Raw genomic sequence first — 4981 nt, 5'->3', positions numbered from 1 at the left:
TCAAGTACCAGTCTCTATTTTGGTCGAAGTGTCAATTTGTGCCTTATACCCGTGGACCGCAGACAACTCCACCCCGAGTGCTATGTGGCGATTAATTCTTGATTTTATGGTGGATTTTTGTGGTACCTTGGCATTAAGGACGCCAGGAAGCTTCAAATTTGGGCCAAAGATCTGGGTGGACCTTAATGCCAAGGTTACCACAAAAATCCAATAATCCAATATGGCCACATAGCAGTCCTGCTCACTTAGCATTGCCCATAATGGACTAATACAACCAGCTATGACGATATAAATAGTAAAATCTTGCCAGTTATTGATTTTGACCTGATATTGCCTGACAATACTGGCCAGACACTAAATGGTCCTTCCCATAATTCAAATTGAAATACTGTTGAGAAAAGCTTTGTTCCGAGGTTGGATAATTAGCGATCTTACAAAAGGTTTTCTGACTTCAGAAGTGCAACTATAGAGCTCGAAGTTTCGGTTTCACTTCAGCTCTCTATGGTTGCCTCTTTCAATCGGCCTGCTCAGATCACAATATTTCTGTCATGTTCATTCCAACAAAAGGAGTCGATTTTGGAGAGTACTCATCCCTCATCGTTTATGCTTTGGAAGGAGAAGATGTATTACTCTGTGAGCTCAAAACAAGATGAAACAATATCCCAGCATCATGCTGTAACTTCATTTAGAAATTGTTTTCAGGCTCAGCCACAGTGTTACAGAGCGATCTGAGGAAGCCGGCAACAGAGCAGCAGTATTCAGAGCTGGAGCAACCACACTGACAATGATTTCCCTGAGGAGAGAGTCTGTTGGTGCAGCAGTGTCCCTGTATTAGGGTCTGGATTTTTGTCTCTTCATATCACATTTGTAAGAAAATGCAAAATGCAGCACAATACAAAAACTGCAAATTAAAACACACAAAACTGTTGAAATGGGCTGGTGGAGCCCCAAAAGGCAACCATGGATGACTCTAATAACGGATTCAAGTCATCTATACAAGACTTACTAACCGCCATCATATCTGCCCATAAACACGAATCTCATACCTAGATGCATATCCATAAGCATAGTAAAGAACAGCCTCGTGGGCATTTCTGCCATATTTTAAATGACAACACACCAATGGGGGTTGTAAAGGTGTAACACACAACCAGCCCCGATTTTGTCATACCCATAAAGTAAAACATTCCCTCTTGGTTATTGCTGTGCATATTTTAAATGATGTACACTGTGGGAAATAGCTGGAAAGCTAAAGCAGAAACAGAAAATATTGTCCAAGCAATGAAAACAGAAACCTAAAGTGAAGTCTCTCTTTTAAAAGCTCCAGATTCAGGTGATAATTCCCTGTAGGTTCATCACTACGAACAACCCCTTTTGTTTATCACATTGTTTTCAACATTGTCATTTCATACATTAATACATTGTTATTATAGAAATATTGATTAAAGCTAATTTTAAGAGTTGAAAACTGAGGGGAAGTGAATTCACAAGTCAAGGTAGGATTAAAGGTTAAGTTGCAGTTGAATGCTGATCTTAGTGGAAGTGGAAGAAGGTGATGTCAGGTAATGTGTCCGAATTCAGCAACAACAGATGAGTTGTCCACACCATGCCCCCAAAGTCCTCAACAGCAGACATTAAGTTTTAACTAAATAATATCTAAGGGTGTTTCTTTATTTAAATTAAAATATTTAATTAAACTACTGTTAATTTAATCATAAATATTGTATATGTTAAAGAGTAATACAAAAAAGTTTTCAGGCTACAGTATACATTGATATTTTTGACAGACAGTGTGTTTACAACTTTAAAATACATCTATCTATCTCCAGTTTGTTGTGGAAAAACTTCAAAGAGCCCTGACCTCGACCCCATCCAACACTGACTGTGAGCCAGACCTTATCACCTAGCATCAGTGCTCGACCTCACTGATGCTCTTGTGGCTGAATGGGAGCAAATCCTGCAGCCAGATTTGAAGAATAATGGCTTCCAAGAAGAGTGGAGGCTGTTATTGTAGCAGATTAATGCTTGTGGTTTTGAAATCACATTTTTAACAATCACATTTTGGTGTAATGTTCAAGTGTAGGGTGATTAATGCAGTAAAAGTCTGAGACTAAACTGTCAAACTTTGTGTTAAAGTAAGGACAGGAAGGTCAAGACAGCTGAGTTCAACCTAAAATAAATAATATTTCCCTCCAGGATAGTTTGATACAGATTACGTCTGTTACCTCTGGGTTTTACACAGATCCAGATTAAGACTTTGACTTCCAGGTTTCACAGACGCATCACTCTAATCCGGATTATATCTTTACCCTCCAGCTCCTACTTACAGCTCAGTTCGATCCGGATGAAGTCTTTGATTCCCAGGTTTTCCAGGAACACACCAGACGAGGCTGTGGTTTTAAACAGGAAGGAGATATCTGCGCTCAGCTCTCCGTGGAAGGTGGGGAAGTGGAGGTATGACGTCTCCTTGTCGAAAAACGCAGCGTTCCAGAAGTTCTCTGAGAAACACGATAAACACTCGCTGTCAAGATCTTTATATGGAAATCACGTTGCAAAAAAATGAGGCAACACAGTCAGCTAATGAGCTTACACGAGTGTATGATTTTCGTTACGCGGTCTTGTTTGATTAATCATGCTAAACATTTATTTATCTATCTACTCGGGTAGATATAGAACAGCTGCAATTATGGATAATTGAAAGAAGGAAAAACTGTGTGCTACTTTGATTTACCTTGTAATGCGTGTAATGAGAAGCAAGTATCAGAGTGTGAAAACTTAAAAGGAAATATGCATTAGCAACAGTTCTGCTAATGATAATTAGCTCCTAGATGTTGAGGTACCTTACCCAGAAGAATTCATTTATCACATAATTGGCAGGTGGAATGAAAGGTTATACACCTAAACCTGTATTTCCATATAAGTCTGAGAGGATTTAGTCTCTCAGAAAATAAGAAGTTACTATTTTCAGTTTGCTGCTTGATTTAAAAACAGAGGCTGACTCGATTAATCTGGTTTTAAATTGTTCAACGAAAAACACATTTTTCTTGGTTTGAGTCCTGACATGAAAACAGGAAAAAGGTGACAGTATTGTCCATAATAGCAAGATTTTTGTCGTCTCTCCATCACTTGTAACCAGGCAACCAGAGCTGGACTTACTGTCGCCATGACAACGGAGTGGTCCCACCCTGTAGGCGGCCTCTGACCCCGGCCTCTGGATGTCACCCAGCACCAGAGACCGTACAGGGAGGCTCTCCTTATGGTTGAGCAGGCCAGAGTCTTCAGTCCTGCAGGAGAAGGAAGAAAAAGAAGAGGAGGAGGAGGTGGAGGAGGAGGATGAGGAGGAGAAAGGATTAAAATCAGATGAAAAAAATAGAAGAAAGACAAGAATTAGGATTTGAAAAAGAGAAAAGAATGAGAAAGAAGGAAAGGGGCAAAACAAAGGACAGGGAGGGAGGGGAGGAGAAAGAAGGGAAGACAAGAATAATAAGGAGGAAGAGGAGAAGGAGAAAGAAAGATAAAAAGAGATGACACATCAAAGGGAAGTGGAGTGCAGAACAAAAGGAAGAGATCACAGGGAGGGGGAGGAGGAGGAGGAAAAAGGGGAAGAGAGGAAGAAAAAGACGACAAGACAGAGGGGAGAGCAATAAGGAGGGAGGAGGAGGAGAAAGGGGAGACAAAATGATGAAGAAGGACGAGGAAAACAAATGGAGAAAGTGGAGGAGGGAGGAGTAACAGGCAGAGAAAAGAAAAAGAAAGAAAGGAGAAGAGGGGGTAGAGGAGGAAGACGAAGTATGAGTATAAATAATCCAAGAACGAAGATAAAACATTTTGCTGGATTAACAACCTCGACATATATCATCTCATATAAATATTTATGCTTACAGCACATTGTACAGCTAAATTACCACCTGTCCAGTGTCAGTCTTCTAGGAAGACATTTTAATGGTGCGTCAGATTGTATCATAGCCATCCTGACACTCGACTCTCCATCTGTGCCAATTTCTGTGACAGCTATTTTCCAAAAGAGCACTCCAGACAGACAGCTGAGTGAGCAGTTCTGTCCATTTACACCCATGTTCAGCCTTATGCACTTCTGGTTATCTACATGTCAATCTCATTGTCAGGTGAGAATTTTCCTGGAGTGGAAGCGAGCGGCGTATTCTTACAGCACGATGAGGATCTGATGAATGGTCTGTGAAAACAGTGTCACAGTTTGAGAGTTTGGACCTAGAACTGAGGAACTGAGGTGTAATGAAACCAATGTAAAGACATAGTTTTCCCTTAAAGCTTATACGTTACGGGGTCCTTATCTACATTCACAATATAAAGCATTTGTGAAAGTAAATATACATAATAACAGATCATAATCAGTTCTAACATCAGGTAATGTGGATGAATTTACACAACAATAAGAAAAGTCACAGTTTTTGTAAGTTATTGATTTGATTTGATTGATCACAGCTTGTTCTCATTCTCAGGACATCAAATACAGATGTTAACGGTTGTCAGTTTGTTGCACCTCCAAGCTAGAAGCCACTAAATCCTACACACTGGTCCTTCAATGTAAAATGTGTCAAACAAACTATTGCAACCACTTTAAATCAAATATCTTTATTCTCCTCTGATCTTACGTTGCCAAATGATCAGCTATCCTGCCCCTCCAGAGCCAGAGTCACATCTCTGCTTAGTGGGCTCAGTTTTTGAGCCTGAGCTGGCAAGTTTCCAAGCGAAGATTACTTTCTATGTCTTTATTTGGGTGGACAGGTAGGCTCAAACCATTCAAGTTTGATGTTATTATTACTATCATCACTCTGACTTCTCCACTCTTGTGTTTCCTTCTTTTGTTGTCTTCAGTTGTGTTGTGTGTGAAGTGCTATAAAAATAAAGTTGAGTTGAGATTGATTATTTACATTGAGCAAGAACTGCAATCCAATATAACAGCTTTGCAACAACATAGTTGATTTTTTATTTTTTTAATTGT

At 39.8% G+C, this 4981-nt stretch overlaps 1 pseudogene; it reads right to left on the bottom strand.

The window, feature by feature from the left end:
• The window catches only part of LOC118334800, a 344242-nt pseudogene that overhangs the window by 52328 nt on the left and 286933 nt on the right, over window positions 1-4981 (bottom strand).

This window comes from Morone saxatilis, unplaced genomic scaffold (assembly GCF_004916995.1).
Source record: "Morone saxatilis isolate NCDOM2014 unplaced genomic scaffold, NCSU_SB_2.0 Contig23, whole genome shotgun sequence".
Lineage (NCBI taxonomy): Eukaryota > Metazoa > Chordata > Actinopteri > Moronidae > Morone > Morone saxatilis.
The sequence above is the reverse complement of the archived record's forward strand: the minus strand, read 5'-3'. Positions and strand labels throughout refer to the sequence as shown.